The following is an 18,943-nucleotide window of genomic DNA, read 5'->3' on the forward strand; positions in this document are numbered from 1 at the left end:
TCATTAAACCATCCCAACATTGGTGAATAAACCTTACTTGCATCAAATTTACATGCTACAACATGCTTAAATAAGAAAACATGCAATAAGTCATTCAACACAGAATCATCACCAAGATTAGAGGTCATATCAAAATGATTAAACATTGGTTCTTTTGCATCAATAGTTAATTCAATGGGTGCACTCAAAATTGTTGGTATTTCAGTTGTTTGATCACATGGCAAAGTCAAATTATCAACGTAGTCCTCTAAAATAGGTGGTGTGATCAAAGTAGTGGGTAGCTCATCAGATGGTGCATTCAAATTGACAAGGCATTCATCATTCTCATGTAGAGATGGAAGATCAGTACCTTTGTCATTACCTCTTATGATCAACTCAGATGATGTAGCCACTCTCGGGGGCGATGTGTCACATGGTGGAGGTGATGTAGTCCTGACAACAACGGATGTGGTTGTCATAGTATGCCTAGTAGTTGAAGGAACAATCATATCAACTCTTGGAATGTGCACCGTGCGCTTGTTCTCCTCGTGGCCAACACGTCGTTTTATTTCCTGTTCAGCTTTGCAAGCAAGATGAAACAAATGGTCCATAGGATAACACTCTTCATGAATTAGTATCTCTTGAATATCACGGTTTAATCCTCCCCAAAATCTATCCATAAAATCATCTTCACTTTCTTCTAAAGAGGAATGCAACAAGGTAGTTTGTAAATCATCATAATATTTTGTTACAGTTTCACTACCTTGTTTTAAGTGTTGCAACTTCTTAATCATGTCACGAGTATAATAAGCAGGGACGAAAGTATGTCGCATGGCAAGTTTCAAATCATCCCAAGTAGTAGGTATATAATCAGGGTGTAACCGACAATATTCACTCCACCAAACCAAAGCATAACCAGTGAAAGAACCAACCGCAACCTTAACCTTTTTATGTTCATCGAAATTATGGGAAGCAAATATATTTTTTATGTCGAACTCCCATTCAATATATAAAGCAGGTTTAAAATGGCCATTAAATGGTGGTATAGATACATTAACCTGATCATGTGCATTTGGATGTTTGTGCACCTCTCGTGACGGTTGTGGTATTTGCAAAGGTGGTGGCACGTCTCCCGCGATCGACAAAGCCCATGAATTGACTCTGGATCCTGTCATGATTAGTAGAACAAGAAACAAAACCCAAAAATAATGTTCCTATAACTACTAGGATGTGGTGGTAAAACGCTCACAGTAAAGCAAATATCAATGTCTTACAAGTTCTTACCATGCAGCAGGCGGTGATCGGCAACCAGCGGTGTCAAGTAACTCCAAATATTGAGTAAAGCGATTGCTAGGGGAGCGTACGTATACACGGTGTAGAAATATGTGGAGCTGGGTTGGCTATATATGGTAGCAAAAGATTAGCAATAATCAATTCAAAGATGCAATGTTGAATAAACGCTCAACGATGGTACTGTGCTGGTCCTAGGCTAGACCGGACTAGAGACGCGAGCCTAGAACACTAATAAGGTCACGGCGTAGCACGACTAGCATCAATGAAGGATACTAAGTAGCTCTTGACAGCAAGATATAAGTGAAGATCACAACGGTAGTGAAGATAATGATGAAAAACAACTGCCAAGCAGGATATACAACAACTCTCTCTACAACTTTCCTCTTGAAAAGTTTGAGACAATTTTTTGATAAATTCTTTCAAAGAATGCTACTAACTCAAGCTTTCCAATGCAAAAAGAATCACTCAATTCCGAGTTGATATGAGGAGTCAAAGAATTCTAAAACTGGCCTGAAAAATTGGAACAAGTTGTGTTCACGAACTTCGGAGGGCAAAAAGACCTATTTAGAAGCCGATTTTCAGGTGTCAAATATTGAACTAGCTTCTGCAACTATTTAGATGCGGCTCGTCGCTATCTTCAATTTGAGTACTCACGGAGCCAAAACGGACTTCGTATGAGGAAGATACACCTGTTTTACTGAACAGTGCGCAAAACAGATTCCAATCCGAATTCAGGTACGAGATTGATTCTAGATAGATCCAATTTTTTTCTTCTCTTTTTTTTTCTCACGCTTTTTTTTCTTCTCTCTCTTTTTCTTTCCTTTTTTTCTCTTTTTTTTCTCTATCTTTTTTTCTCCCTCTTTCCAAGACAAACTAGATAAGATGCAGATTGGATCAGGCGAAGATGTGAATGACCTCAACTATGATTATGACAATGAACAGTGCATAGCACGTGGTGGAAATTAATAGATGGGATGGTGGACAGCGGAACGGATAATGATGCAGCGGCGGCGTGACTAATGTGAACAGAACTCGAAACTCTAAAGGAACTAGACACTAAGACCAGCAACTAACACGACGATGCAACCGATAATTCAACTATGCAAGCAATGAATAGAAAATTGCAAAGGCTCAGACTGGCTTGGATAAATAATGAACAGATCTAACTTTTTATGGCTTTTTCATGGACTGTAGGTATGAATGACGGATGCGATCTAAACTATGAAAAACTGTAAAATCTCACCGAGCAACCTGAAAACTGATACCACTTAATAGAGGCGAGGGTGTCCCGATCTTTCGATGAGATGATAACTATCGATTTGGTGGAGACGACTTTGACGATCCGACTACAAACGTGCACGACGTTGCGCCTTAGAAATCGCTAAACCAATCTCCTGAGGTTACTGACGATGCCAGAAGCACGGTCAGCCTGACCACGAAGGTCTATTCCTGCAAGCAATCGAAGAACGAGCAAGAATATGATAAAGCAATCTGAATATTGCAAATATATATGAGGTATTGATAATGGTGGGGATCCGTAAGCGGTCTTGGTCTGGTCGTTGGACACAAACGAAGTACACGAAGTTGCAATGGCTAACTTTTAACTAAACAAATCCCAAGGAAAAGCTACTAGATGGATCTACTTATATAGGAGCAAGGGGTGGCGGCCAAGGAGGTGGGAGGACGTCCCAAGGCAGCCTAAAACTAAATCTAGGTCGTACAAGGCCAATGGGCCCAAGTGGAGGTGATGTAACACCTTTGGACTTGTAGTTTGACTCGGATTCTGCTGCAGCATCAGATTGTTTCGTCCACAACTCAACGCTCCGGACGAATTTGAAGGTGATTCCAATTGGGTTGGAAAGTGCACGAAATCTAGTTTCCAACAAAAAAAGAATCACCCAATTCAGAGTCCGTATGAAAAATTTGTGTGCGTTTTGAGTCAGGTATGTCTGTGCAGTCCGAATCTGAATCCAGAACGTGAGAGACTTGGACTCTATCTTCTCTTGGGTCAAAAGTGACGTGAGAGAACTTTTTGGACAGCAAATAAACATCTCTTTCTTCCTTATCTTCATATGTGGATTGTACAAATGTCCCATACACCTGCAATTAGACAAAACACAAAAGTGTGTGAAGTATTTTTGTTCTGGATAACACAAATAGATTATTGAATAGTTTGCACTAGAAATCACCTGACAAATATGCATATATGCAATCTTTTTGGTCATATCCAAGGTAGTCATGTCCTCATCACCAACCGGGACCGACGCCATCCTTTGGTCTCGGTTCGTGCCACCAACCGGGACCAAAGGTCTGTTTCCTTCGGTCCTGGTTGGTGGCACGAACCGGGACCAAAGGGTGGCGGTTGTCCCGGTTGGTGCCACAAACCGGGACCAAAGGGGTGGCTATATAAGAAAACACTTAGGAAAATTTCCCCGAGTTCTCCCATTCTCCCCCGACGCCGCCAGGCCGCTCCTCGTCGCTGCCGCCATCGCCGTCGACGCACCCTGCCCCATCGTCGCCCGCTCCTTGCCGCCTTTCACCGTCGTCGACGCCTCCCCGACGATGCTGAGCTCAACGCCAGGCTGCCTCGTCATCGTCGCCCGTGCCCCGTCGTCCCCGTCGCTGTCCTCGCCGTCGCCCGTGCCCCGTCGTCTCTGTCACCATCGTCTTCCCCGTGCCCTGCCCCTGCTGCCCCGCCCCCCGAGCGCGCCCGGCCGCGCGCGCTCCTTTTCACCCCCCCCACCGTCGCCGTGTGCCATCGCTGCCCCCACTGTCACCGTCGCTGTCGTCATGCCATCACCGCATCTGCTGTGAGCCGCCGCCGCCTCGGCTATGTGCATTTTTTTATATATGTTGATTTTTTATATGATGAATTTTATCGTTCATATATAATGTATTATATGTATGTGGGTATATGTATAACTTGAATGGTCATATATGTATTAATTTTTTGTTCATATATGTATTTTTTTGTTCATATGTATGGATGTTCATAGCATTTTAGGTTATAGTGGAGAGGAAAAAGGAAAATAAGGAAAAACAAGAAAAGAGGAAGAAGGAAGAAGGAAGAAGAGGAAAAAGGAAAATAAGAAGAGGAAGAAGGAGAAGAAAGAGAAGAAGAGGAGAGGAAAAATAAGAAGAGGAAAAAGAAGAAAAAAAGAGGAGAAGAAGAAAGAATATAGCAGAAGAAGAAAAAATAGAATAATATTCTATTTTTTCTTCTTCTCCTCTATTCCTTCTTCTTCTCCTCTTTTTTCTTTTTCTATTTTTCCATCTTCTCCTCTATTCCTTCTTCTCCCTTTTTTTTCTTCTCTTCTTCCTATTCTCATTTTTTATCGGGAACGAGGGTGTCGAGGATCGCCGAGGGTTTGAGGGTTGGGAACTAGGGTAGAGGGTCGAGGGTCATCGAGGGGTCAAGGGGTTGAGGGTCGTCGAGGGGTTGAGGGTCGAGGGTCATCGATCGGTAGAGGGTCGGGAACTAGGGTAGAGGGTCGAGGGTCACCGAGGGGTCGAGGGTCACCGAGGGGTCGAGGTTCGAGGATCGCCGAGGGGTCGAGGGTTGAGGATCGCCGAGAGGTCGAGTTCGTGGATCGCCGAGGGGTCGAGGGTCGTCGAGGGGTCGAGGGTCGAGATTTATCAAGAATGCCCCCATTTTGGATGTGCACAAGTTGATCCATTTTTTTTCTGATCTCATCTACGTAACATTCTATATGTCACGTTGTCTTGTGTCAAAGTATTGAAGAAATCCATGGCTTCATCGTTAGCCAGAAGTAACAGGTGCATCACTAATGGAATCATGATCTTTGCCGTCAGCTAGCTGATGGCAAAGAAGGTCTTTGCCATCAGCATACAAAAAGGTGACGGCAAAGAGTGTGTTTGTCGTCAGCTAGCTCTATACCGTCACCTAGCAGATGACATAGAAACTTTGTCGTCTGCTAGCAGACGACAAAGAGGGAGGGTGGCCCACTAGTGAGAACCACCTAACGGCCACTTTCTTTGCCGTCTACTAGCTGACGGCAAAGCTTCTTTGCCGTTCGCGAGCAGACGGCAAAGAAAGTGGCAACCTAACAGCCATTTCCCCCGGCCCCACCCCACTAGCTACGCTCTTTGCCGTCTGCTAGCAAACGGCAAAGAAATTAAACCAACCTAAAAAACGATCGGCCCCACGCCCCACCCCTCTCTCTCTCTCTCCCTCACCTCACCGGTGCCACCCCGACGCCCTGACCCCCCACCGGCACGCGCCCCGGACGCCCCCGACCACCTACCGCCCCGACAGCCGCGCCAACCCGATGCCCTTGCTGCGCGCGCCGCCTCGACGTTCCCCACCGCCCTCGCTGCCCCGACCCCTCGCCGCCCCGCCGCCCCGCCGCCCCAACACCCTTGCCGCCCGCGCCACTCGAACACCCTCGCCGTCCACGCCATCCTGATGCCCTCACTGCCAGTGCCACCCCAACACCCCCGCCGCCCCGACGCCCTCGCCGCCCCGACGCCCTCGCCGCCTGCCTTCCCCGCCGGCCCGGCGCCCCGCCGCCTCGACAACCAGGTGCCCCGACATCCCGACACCCTAGCCGCCCCGACACCCTGCCGCCCCGCCTACCCACTCCGGTGAGCTCCCCCCTGTTATTTTATTTTTTTTCTACTGCTAGTAATTAGGTTATTTAGTACTATTAGTTTCTTTTTTTTCTACTGCTACTAATTAGATTAGTTAGTACTATTAGTTTGGTTAGTTTGATTTTCTAGGTTAGTTAGGTTAGTGTCATTCCTCTCGTGTCTTCTTTTATCAGATTTTGTTTTCTGTAGTAATTTAAGTTCTGTTTTGTTGACTTGTTTGTTTGAGTTTGTGTTTCTGTTTGTCCGGTGATGAAAAACCTGTTAATCATACCATCTTTAGAGATTGATTTGTCGCTGTGAGCCCATGTCGTCATTCTGTAATACTGAGGACAAATTGAACATATTAGCATAATTTTCTGAGTACTTCTGAACTTATGTTGTGAAATCTGCAATTCTGATGTCCACATTGGCTATGCCTTAATTTTGGAGACTGAATTTTATGGCGAAATGTTAACCGGGCTAGAATTTTTCAAATGGGCTATCCTTTTGTGGGATCTTGAGTTGCTTACTGCTACTTGTTTGATCATAAACATAATCCTATTTGCCTAGAAAGCATTGTTTGACGGCTCAACCATTTGTTATGAAACTCTTTAAATATTCTTATTTGAACTCAGGAATCTGTGTAACGTTTCTGCTTGATGTTTTTTTCTAATTGGAGATTTTTGTCTATGGATCCCGGTGACAACTTGTGATGTTAAAAAGTAGTGGCCTGATTCATACATTGATGAGATCTATATTATCACTCTGAGTGATCTCTCCGACAACATATATAACTTTTTTTATGTTTGTGTTTTTTTGGTGATATTTCTATTATCTGGAAACAAATGTTCATAAATTGTTTATTTGCTTTGATCTTTGTTGTTAATTTTTGGTTTAAAATCTTTCTCTATGAAGAGAGTACAAGCAGATATTTGTTGTTATCTGGACACTTTTGCATTGATCTTTAGACTAGGTTAGTTAGGTCAGTTTTTAGGTTAGTTAGGTTAGTTAGGTTAAATATTTTGGAAACTCTAAAATAATTTTAACCTATTAAAGACCATTTCTTGCCTTAAGAAAAAGCGTTTAATTAGTTAGTTACTTATTTTTAGGTTAATCACTTAGTTAGTTAGTTAATTAGTTAGTTATTTTTTAGGTGTTGTTTTCACCCACCAAATTTTTTATTATGTTTATGTTGTACTGATTTCGTTTACTCTTTTTCATTGCAGGTGTTGACAGATGGTGGGCTTGGGTCAAGAGCGCTCCGAGCCTCCTTCCTCGGCGCGTGGGAGGGGTGTTGTTATTGCACCCCCAGAACCTTCGGAGGGCGCTCGTAGACAGCATGCAGACACCCCCAGCACCTTCGGCGGTCGCTTCTTCTTAGCCCGGGAGAGGAGGTCGGGGGAAGAAGAGGGGTGCAGGTAGAGGTGGACGAGGCGATGGGAGAGGTAGGACGATTGTTCTGCCTTCCTCGCTGCCACCTCCCGCTGATTCTCCGGACCACCAGAGTGCTCCATCTCAGGTGGACCCGTCTCACCTGGACCCGTGTCAGACTCCGGTCCACGAGCCTCTGGTTGCCGAGCCTCGGGTCGATGAGCCTCTGGTCTCCGAGCCTCGGGTCCCCGTGTCTTCCTCCCAGGAGACTCGGGTCCCAGAGTATTTGTCCCACGTGACCCCGAAGACTAGCGACCATGCTGATGGTGTCGAGGAGACCTTATCTGAGGATAGCTACAACGAGGGTGAGTTGGTTAAGGAGGGCAAGAAGGTCTACCAGCGTGGTGGTACTAAGGTATCGTCCGTGCCGGCGACCCGCGACCAGAGGTGGTTGATTCAGCCTAATAGGGAGAAGTAAGTGCATTTACTCTTTTTGAACCTTTTGCCTTCATGTTTGTTCAAATTAATATCTAATGTGTCGGCCTTGTCATACTGCAGGGGTTGGATACACGCAGATGGTGTCCGCAGGCCCAACCAGGTCCTTGGTACTCTTTGCCGGCACCACTTCCCGGGGTGGGTCACATTGCCCTGTGAGGGTGAGCTTCCACAGCTAGCACTGACCTGGGAGCTGTACGAGGCTGCCCCAGCCCCGCCGGGGGAGATGGTCAACGGTGTTGTGTGCGAGACGGTGGCCGACATTGTGAGACACCGGTTTTGGGTAATTTCTCCTTTACAGAATTAAAAATCAACAGTACCTAGTGATTGTACTAATGATCAGTGATGTCTTGTTGGATTGCAGACCTTCTACATGTGTCTTGAGGAACACGAGGCAGACGTGGCTATGGTTGTCGAAGCCGAGTGCAAGCGCCTACTTCAGAATATACGGTATGAGGCTCGGGTGCTGGATGTCCGAGACTACTACTCCTCGACTAACATCGGGAGGTAGAAGAAGAAGTGTCACGTCAAGTATCTGAGTAAGGACAAGTACATGAAGGTAATTACCTATTCTTAAGGCCTTGTACTAGTTTCCTTGATTTGATTCATACGCGTAGCGCTGAAATTTCTCTTTGTCTAACTTAGGTGCCCCCGAGATGGCGTGCCGATAAGATGTACTGTTGGGAGAGGTTGTGATGCGGAGCATCCCTCGCTCATCCCCATGGACGTACCTACATATCCCTCAACACCACTTGGACCCATGACAAGAGCTCGAGCAAAGGCTATCGAAGATGAACTCGCTCCTCTCCGAACTCCCTCTCTCTACTCACGAGACATGGCTACTACCTGATGCAGAGACTCTGTGTGTGATCAGGTATTTGGAGGAGAGCCACGGGACAGCTAAACTCAATGGCCAAGATGGCGAGGACACCAAGCGTGAAGATCAAGAGGAAGGACTTCTTTGGAAGCTACAGGCCCCGGACAACCGGCCAGGCACGGATGTCCGACCCCTGGAAGATCCTACAACCAAGAGAAGAGAGGCAGGACAAAGCTACAGGCCTTGGACGACCGGCCCAGCCCGGACGACCGGCCACTCCCAGGCTCCGGGCGACTGTGCTAGCGACCACAGAACAGAAATTACGGAAATGCGAAGGCGTCCGGACGACCGTACCAGCGATCACAGAACAGGATCTACGGACATCCAACAAACCCCGGACGTCCGGGAACCCGCGAGCCTCTGGACGACCGGCACCCCACGGACGTCCGGACCCTGGCTGCGTCCAGCTACGGGATGAGGCCCATGTACCCTTTCACTTCGCCCCTCCTTTGCACTATGACTATAAATAGACCACTCCCACCTCCTAGATAGGGTTAGCATTGTGATAGCTCATTTGAGATAGAGCATTGCTCATCCGTACCGGATCTACTCCTCGTGAGGGACTGCACCTCTTCGGAGAAGATCCATCCGGATGCAAGGCCTCCTTCCGAAGAAGACAATCAAGACCTCCTCATGGAGAAGAACGGTTACTCTTGTATCGTCCCTTGTTGACTTTTGATCTCGTGTTACTTTGTGCCTCGATGATCTAGCACTTGTGTGATAGATTTCGTGTCGGTTGAGTGTTTCTCTTGTTTTCCCCTTGTGATTTCCCTCTTGTTCTTCCACGCGTTCTTCGTGTTCCCCGTAGGATTCACTCCAAACGTGAAAGCTCGGCCCCATAGGGTTCCGCCCTACACCATCTTGGTATCATGAGCCACGTTGATCACGTTTTTGGAGCCCCTACCCTGTGTTTTCTAGCTTGATTTTGTTGTTTTCATCCTAAATCCGAAAATCCCCACCAAAAATAGCCCCAATTGTTTTTTGTGATTTGTTGGTGAGTTGAAATTTTTTTGGATTTGGTCCATGGATTTGTGTTGCCACGTGTGGATCTAGCTTTCCCCACCCTCCCCACCCTTTCCCATCCACAAATCCACTCGAATTCGACATCACCATCTCCCTCCACCCCGAAATCGTGCAGTTCATCCAGTGCCCGATTTTCGCCTAGGACACGGACGACCGGACCCAGCCAAACGTCCAACGACGACCGGATGACCGTGACCACCCGGACGCCCGGGCAACTCTGACGAAACTGAATTTTGTTCAGTTCGGCCACCACCTCATCCCCACCTTCCACCACATCTTCCAAAACCCCATACCACCACAACAACCCACATACACCAACATCATCCACCCATACCCCTATGACGATTTTGCCACGTTTTGGTCTTTGAGATTTTGAGTTGTGACTACCGTGTCCTATTGTGTTTCGGCTATATAGGTTCGGTTCGACATCATCATCACCACGGCTCATCGTCACAAAGGTCTCATCATCGCCAAGGACGGTAACCTCAACGACATCTTTGTCATACCTTACAATTGCATTGATAACCACATGGCCTTACTTTTGCATAGCTTACCCATCGAGACTAGCCATTGAGTATTGCCGGCAACGTGACTTGTGCACATTAGTGATCATACTCCATAGCATACATACCATAGTGGTGCATATCTTGGCATCAACTTTTGTGTCACAAAGTTGTCATAGCATACACAATTGCTATCTTGGTTCGTGAAGTTTTGCATGAGAAAAGAGTTCAAAAGTGAAAGAGCCACCCAAGCTTTTAAGCAAAGAGGAAAGATAAGCAAAGAGCTTATAAGCAAGAACCATAGCATCATACTACATTAAGATTGTCATACTCGATCATCTTGGATCGTAGCACCGAAATACCATACATATAGCATACTTGGGATAGAGATCATTGCATTTTTGCCTAGTAGGTTGTGCACAAGTTCCGTATCCGCCTATTGTGCAATCGTGCTAGCTCTCTCGTGTATTGTGCAACAAGAGCATTTTCGTGGATTCCACATTTTGGCTCACTTTTGGTTTGCACAATCCCACTTATCTATTTGCGTGTGTGTCTCCGTGTAACACTACTTGCTTGGTCTACTTGTTGCATTTGCAAATTTGTGAATCTTTTCCAACATTATTGAAGCTCACTTACAATTGCATCAAATTTTGTGCCACCATCCTAACCAAGCTCCACCATAAGCTTTTACTTGTGTAGGTGTGAGAACCAACAAGAATTGGTACCAATAGTGCTATTTCATTGTCCGCATTTGAGTGAACTTGATTCATCGTCAACATCGGTCAAGGTACATTGGTAAAAGTTCTTCTCTTTCTACCACTCACATTTCTGCTTGGAATGATGGATAGGCCAAGTACTTCTACCAACCCACTCTTCATCGAGCAAGACGACGCCATGTCATCACGTCACCAAGAGCCAGCTCTTTGGGGCACAATGAGCATTGCATCAACAACAACAAGCTATGACCGACCGCATCAACAACCTCGCCACCGACTTGCGACTCTTTGAGCAACGTACCAAGGACTACTTCGACAACAAGCTCGACGCACACAAGCAAGAGAACGATGCAAGAATGGACGAGATCCGCGCCTTGTTGGTGAACCGTCCTCCTTCTACTTCTTCATACTCAAGACGGAGCCGCTCAAGTTGACACTCCAACGACTCCTTCTCTGGCTCAAGTACACCATCATCAAACACTCTTCGATGAGCCGCGCGTCAAGACCGTCATGCATCTCGCAATCCGCTACATGACAAGCATTCACAAGAGCAAGTTGACGAGCGAGAACTTCGTCCTCCACCACATCAAGTTGCGTTTTCTCAAGCTCAAGAACGACAACGACAACGGCGCCAAGAGGAAGAACGAGCGCGTCTACACCAAGCGGAACAAGACGCCGAGGCTCAACGTCTTCAACAACACCAACGTGAAGCACAAGCTCTTGAGGCGCAACGTGCCCTTGAAGAATCAAGTTGAGCCATCACCAACCGCAACCGCGAACGGTGCAATCAAGAGGAAGCCCTTCGAGAAGAAATCCAAGAGAGGAACTACCAACCGCGAGTGCAACGTCAAGTTCCTCAAGCTCCTCCACAAGCTCGTCAAGCTCCACCTCAACCTCAAGTTCAACAGGAGCATGTTAATCATGGACTTCCTCCACGCCAGGAGAAACATGAGGATGATTACCCTCACCGTCAAGGGCGTCATCATCACCATCGCCAACAACACAATGAAGAGCAACGCTACGACAAGCTAAAATTCACAATGCCCAAGTTCAATGGAAGCAATGATCCCGAAGAATACCTCTCATGGGCATTGAAGGTCGACAAAATCTTTCGTTTGCACAACTATGAGGAAGAGAAGAAGATTGCTATGGCATCACTTGAGTTCCAAGACTATGTGCTCATATGGTGGGAACAAATCCTTGAGCGCCGAGAAGCAAGAGATGAACCACCAATCACCACTTGGGCTCAAATGAAGGATGTCATGCGAGCATGTTTTGTGCCAACCTACTACAACCGCGATCTCTTCAAGAAGCTCCAACTCCTCAAGCAAGGAACAAAGAGTGTTGAAGAATACTACAAGGAAATGGAGATAGCCATGATTTGAGCCAATGTCACGGAAGATGATGGACAAACTATGGCACGTTTCTTGAATGGACTCAGTCATCCCATCAAGAAGATCGCCGACTTCCAACCCTACTCCAACCTCATTGAGCTCGTGCATCAAGCTACCAAGGCGGAACGCCAAGTGGAAGATGACTTCAAGTACGCCAAGTACTCATCCAAGACCTACAGCTTCTCCAACAACCAAGCTTCAACGACTCCTACACCTTCTACCTCAACCAAGCCATCTACAACCAACGACGACAAGTCAAGTTACAAGAAAACTTCGACTAGCTCAAGTCATCTTACTCCTACTAAAAGCAAATTCAAGCCGCGTGCTTCGGCATCTACTCCGACCGATGAGACCGTCAAGACAAGCTCCTTCAAGTGTTTCACTTGCGGCGGCCGAGGCCACAAGTCTTTCGAATGCACCAACAAGCACACCATGATCCTCAATGATGATGGAACCTATGACTCCACGAGTGACGAGAAGATAGAAGCCCTTGAGAAAGTGGCCATGCACCGGCGCGTCAACGAGGATGAAGATAATCAAGTCTTTTGTGACGAGGATTCGAGTCCCGCTCTCGTTGTCTCCAAAGTCTTGACTCTTCAACATCAACAATAAGAAGACCAACGATGCCACATCTTCCACACAAAGGCCGACATCATTGGAAGGTCCGTCAAGGTCATCATCGATGGAGGTAGTTGCCACAACTTGGCAAGTGAAGAACTATGCTCCAAGCTTCAATTGGTCAAGATGAAGCACCCGCACCCATACAAAGTCCAATGGCTAAGTGACTCCGGCACTATACGAGTTGAGCATACGGTCCAAGTCTCCTTCAAAATTGGTGCATATGAGGACACTTTGGAGTGTGATGTCGTCCCGATGTCCGTTTGCCACCTCCTTCTTGGTAGGCCATGGCAATTCGACCGTGGTGTCATCCACAAAGGGCGTACCAATCACTATAGCTTCAAGATGAAAGGGAAGGAGTATGTGCTACGACCTATGTCTCCTAGTCAAGTGATAGCCGACAAGCAAGCCACCCATCATGGAGAGAAGAGTGAGAAAGTGATCCACCAAAAAGTGAGTGAGAGCCACAAGCCAAACTTGAGCGCCTCTTCGCCTAGAGAGAAAAACTTAGTCCTATTTGCCACCAAAAGTTAGATGAGAGAAGTGTGTGAGAACCCATCGAGTGTTATGCACTTTGTCCTTGTGTGCAAGGATGGGGACCCAAAAACTAACAACTCTCATAATCTCTCTTTAGTGTTTCAATCTCTTTTGCAGAAATTCCAAGATGTTTTCCCCGATAAGCTACCTCCGGGACTACCTCCTCTCCGAGGCATTGAGCATTGAATCGACCTCATCCCCGGAGCACCCCTTCCAAACAAAGCTCCATACCGCGTCAACCCCGAAGAAACTAAGGAGATCCAACGGAAAGTACAACAACTAATCGACAACGGTCATGTACGTGAAAGCTTAAACCCTTGTGCCGTTCCCGTTATACTTGTGACCAAACAAGATGGTAGTTTTCGAGTGCGCTCTGATTGTAAACCTATAAATGCTATTACCGTGCGCTATAGGCATCCCATTCCTCGCTTAGATGATATGCTTGATGAACTTAGCGGTGCCACCATTTTCTCAAAAATTGATCTCAAAAGTGGCTATTATCAAATCCTCATACAAGAAGGTGATGAATGGAAAACTGATTTCAAAACCAAATTTGGGTTGTACGAGTGGTTGGTTATGCCTATGGGTTTGTCGGAAGCTCCCGGAACTTTCATGCGTCTTATGCATTTTGTGCTTCGACCTTATATTGGAGTCTTTGTTGTGGTTTACTTTGATGATATTCTTGTGTTTATCAAATCCATGAAAGAGCATCTAATCATGTTAGGGCTGTTTTGCAAACGCTTCGCAAGGAACGTCTTTATGCCAACATGAAAAAGTGCACGTTTGGTGTTGACAAACTTGTTTTCTTGGGTTTTGTCGTTTCTTCCAAGGGTGTCCATGTTGATGAATCTAAAATTGAAGCAATTAAAACTTGGCCCCAACCCACCAATTTGCAACAAGTGCGTAGCTTTCTTGGTCTTGCGGGTTTTATCGTCGCTTTGTGAAAGATTTAGCACTATTGCCGCTCCTTTGCATGCCTTGAGTAAGAAGAATGCTCCTTTTGTTTGGGGATCTTTGCAATCCACCGCTTTTGATGAGCTCAAGTCTTTGCTTACTCATGCTCCGATTCTTGCTTTGCCCAACTTTGACAAAACTTTTGAGGTTCATTGTGATGCAAGTGGTACCGGAATTGGCGGAGTTTTGATGCAAGAAAAATGAGCCATTGCATATTTTAGTGAAAAACTCTCCGGTGCTCAACTTAACTATCCCATCTATGACAAAGAATTGTATGCTTTAGTGCGTGTGCTACATGTTTGGGAACATTATCTTAGACCTCATGAGTTTGTCATCCATACCGATCATGAAACGCTTAAGTACTTAAAAGGTCAAACTAAGTTGAACAAGCGTCATGCCAAATGGAGTGAATTTATTGAATCTTTCCCCTATGTGATCAAGTACATTAAGGGTAAGGAAAATGTAGTTGCGGATGCACTTTCACGCATATGCACGCTTGTCACTAAACTTGAGTTGAATGTTATTGGCTTTGAGCACATAAAAGACTTGTATGCTAATGATCCATCTTTTGCTACTCCTTATGCTAAGTGTTTGACGCATACATCTTGGGAACAATATTACATCAAGGATGATTATCTTATGAGAGCTAACAAACTTTGCATTCCCGAGTCTTCTCTTCGTTTGCTCCTTTTGCAAGAGGCTCATGGAGGCGGACTCATGGGACACTTTGGACGCGACAAGACATTCGCCACGCTCTCCAAGAACTACTTTTGGCCCAAGATGTTCCGCGACGTCTCACGCTTCACCAACCGATGCTCTACATGTCGCAAAGCTAAGTCTAAAGCTCAATCATATGGTCTTTACATGCCTCTTCCTATCCCTTATCAACCTTGGGAAGACATTAGCATGGATTTTGTACCTGGTTTGCCTAGAACTCAAAATGGAAAGGATTCCGTGTTTGTTGTTGTGGACCGATTTTTTAAGATGGCACATTTCATTCCTTGCAACAAGATAGACGATGCTTCACACATTGCGAATCTCTTTTGTAGGGAAATCTTGCGACTCCATGGAGTACCAAAGACAATCGTCTCCGACCGCGATGTCAAGTTCTTGAGTTACTTTTGGAAGATGCTATGCGCCAAGCTCGGAATCAAGCTCTTGTTCTCATCCGCATACCATCCTCAAACCGACGGCCAAAAGGAGGTGACGAACTATACGCTTCCACTCTACTTCGCGTGTTAATCAAGAGGAACATCAAGGAGTGGGAGGCGTGTCTACCCATCGCCGAGTACACCTACAACCGTGCAAGTCATTCGACTACCGGCAAGTCCCCCTTCGAGGTCGTCTACGGTTTCAACCCGTTGTCCCCATTGGACATTCTACCTCTTCCTCTACAAGAGCGCACCAACCTCGACGCAAGTGCATGCGTAAACTACATCAAGAAGATGCATGAGGATACAAGGCACACCATCGAGCGCCAAGTACAACAACTAGCGACAAAGCTCAACGCCAACAAGCAACCCATGGTCTTCAACACTAGCGATCTCGTGTGGCTACACCTTCACAATGACCGCTTCCCCAACGAATGCAAGTCCAAACTACTACCTCGAGCCAATGGAACCTTCTAGGTGCTAGCACGATACAACAACAACGCTTACAAGATCGACCTCCCACGAGACAAGTACAACGTGAGCGACATCTTCAACGTCAAGGACCTCACGCCATACCAAGGTGATGAAACTTTCGATCTGAGGACGGATCTTTCCCAAGGAGCGGGGAGATGATGCGGAGCATCCCTCGCTCATCCCCACGGACATACCTACATCTCCCTCAACACCACTTGGACCCATGACAAGAGCTCGAGCAAAGGCTATCGAAGATAAGGTGAACTCACTCCTCTCCGAACTCCCTCTCTCTACTCACGAGGCATGGCTACTACCTCATGCGGAGACTTTGTGTGTGATCAGGTATTTGGAGGAGAGCCACGGGACAGCTACACTCAATGGCTAAGATGGCGAGGACACCAAGCGTGCAGATCAAGAGGAAGGACTGCTTTGGAAGCTACAGGCCCCGGACGACCGGCCAGGCATGGACGTCCGACCCCTGGAAGATGCTACAGCCAAGAGAAGAGAGGCAGGCCAGAGCTACAGGCCTCGGGCGATCGGCCCAGTCCGGACGACCGGCCACTCCCAGGTTCCGGACGACCGAGCCCTTACGGACGACCGTGCAAGTGACCACAGAACAGAAATTATAGAAATCCAAAGGCATCCGAACGACCATGCCAGCAACCACAGAACAGGATCTGCGGACATCCGAAGAACCCCGGACGTCCGGGAACCCGCGAGCCTCCAGACGACCGGCGCCCCACGGACGTCCGGACCCTGGCTGCGTCCAGCTGTGGGCTGCGGCCCATGTACCCTTTCACTTCGCCCCTCCTTTGCACTATGACTATAAATAGACCACTCCCACCTCCTAGATAGGGTTAGCATTGTGATAGCTCATTTGAGATAGAGCATTGCTCATCTGTACCGGATCTACTCCTCGTGAGGGACCGCACCTCTTCGGAGAAGATCCATCCGGATTCAAGTCCTCCATCCGGAGAATACAATCAAGACCTCCTCACGGAGAAGAACGGTTACTCTTGTATCGTCCCTTGTTGACTTTGGATCTCGTGTTACTTTGTGCCTCGATGATCTAGCACTTGTGTGATTAATTTCGTGTCGGTTGAGTGTTTCTCTTGTTTTCCCCTCGTGATTTCCCTCTTGTTCTTCCATGTGTTCTTCGTGTTCCCCGTAGGATCCACTCCAAACGTGAAAGATCGGCCCCATAGGGTTCCGCCCTACATCAGGTTGGTGGATGAGTGGTGCTTTCCCCAATGGCTAGCCGTCCACAACAAGGCCAGGGACAAGCGTGCCCAGATGCAAGGTGTGCCGCACCATCAAGGGAGCTCCAACCTGTTTGAGTACGGGGATCACTGGGTATGTGGTTCGAGCCCTTAACGATTCATGCAATTTCATTCTTCCTACTAGCTTTAGCCCTTTAATTACTAATTTACCCCGTTCCTCTCTTTCAGGCGTGACACAACAAGAAGGAGGTGTTGCCGCTGTACGACCTCTATGCCATGGCCCATAGTGCCCCGTACAAGAAGGCCAAGGTATTCTCGGAGGATGACCTCGATCATCCAGAGAGCTTCACCAACATCTCCTCCCACAACAAGCTTGTGAGGTACAGAGACTGGGGGAAGAAGATGAAAGGTGAGGACTTCAACCCGAGCCAGAGTCCTTTTGATCCTCAGCTCGTGATGCTATCTAGTGATGGGAGGAGACATGGCTCGGTAGCCATTGGGGATGGACTGATACGTTGTCCTAGAAGTCTCCCGGAGATCAAGAAGCGACAGACGAGGTCTCTTCCCTAGATGAGGCCTCGACCACGGCCAATGGAGCTTGCTATCGAGGCTAGGGCCCAGGAGCTTGTAGCGGAGGCAACCAGGCATGCGGCGGAGAGGGTGAGGGAGATGGAGGAGAGGATGGCTAATCTGTTGGAGGTGGAGAGGAACCGGAACGACGCGGGTCACCGGGCCCTATATGAGATCCTCGTGGTAAGTTTCTCCCGCATACTAGCCAAATCATGCACGTAATGTTCGTTTCATTACTAACTAATATGACTGACTCGTGAAAACAAAATGTGCAGTCTGTGTGCGAGAAAACCGGCCAGATCCCTCCACCGATGCCCCAGATTGCTATAGCGGACACGATGAGTTTCATTTGAATGGTCATTAGTTACTAGTATTCACATTTCAGTTGCATCATGCTAACTAAATATTGTAAGTGATCTTTCATGCAGCACGCCTCCCAAAAAGGACCGACTGATCCTTCTTTGTCTCACGGTGGCGCAACCCCGACCGGTCCTTCACCTCCCGGATTATGGTAAGTTTTCCCTAGTGTTTTGCTTAACAAATGCTTTGTTAGCAAGAAAATGGCATAACAACCTAGGATAGCTCAATAATGATCTATAGCTAGCTTAGCTAGTTCATTTATGACATAATTAGCTCACTTAGGTAAAAATGGCATAACAACCTAGGATAGCTCAATAATGATCTATAATTAGCTTAGCTACTTCATTTATGACATAATTAGCGCACTTAGGTAAAAAATGTCATAATAACTTTGTTTAGCTCCAAAATGACATATACTTAGCTTATTTTCCTCAAAAATGATATAATAACCTTACTTAGCTCCGAACTGACATACTTTACCTAGGATAGCTATAAAATGACCTATACTTAGCCTTTTTTCCTCCTAAATGACTTAATATGCTTAGTTAGCTGAAAAATGTCATTACTACCTAGGATAGCTAAATAATCATCTATACTTCGCTTACCCAGTTCATTTATGACATAATTAGCTTACTTAGATAAAAAAATGGCATAATAACCATGGTTTAGCTCCAAACTATCATATAATTAGTTTTTTCCTACAAAATGACAAAATAACCTTACCTAGCTCCAAAATGACCGATTTTAACTAGGATAGCTCTAAAATGACCTACACTTACCATTTTGTCCTACAAAATGAATAAATATGCTTAGTTAGC

At 46.6% G+C, this 18,943-nt stretch overlaps 1 non-coding gene across 1 annotated transcript; it reads left to right on the top strand.

The window, feature by feature from the left end:
• Positions 1-6,123: 6,123 nt before the first annotated feature.
• LOC123073005 (small nucleolar RNA SNORD96 family) lies at positions 6,124-6,215 on the top strand. Its single transcript, XR_006435533.1, has one exon. It is a non-coding gene; the product is annotated as a small nucleolar RNA SNORD96 family (small nucleolar RNA).
• Positions 6,216-18,943: the final 12,728 nt, after the last annotated feature.

The sequence above is a fragment of the Triticum aestivum genome, chromosome 3B, assembly GCF_018294505.1.
Source record: "Triticum aestivum cultivar Chinese Spring chromosome 3B, IWGSC CS RefSeq v2.1, whole genome shotgun sequence".
NCBI lineage: Eukaryota > Viridiplantae > Streptophyta > Magnoliopsida > Poales > Poaceae > Triticum > Triticum aestivum.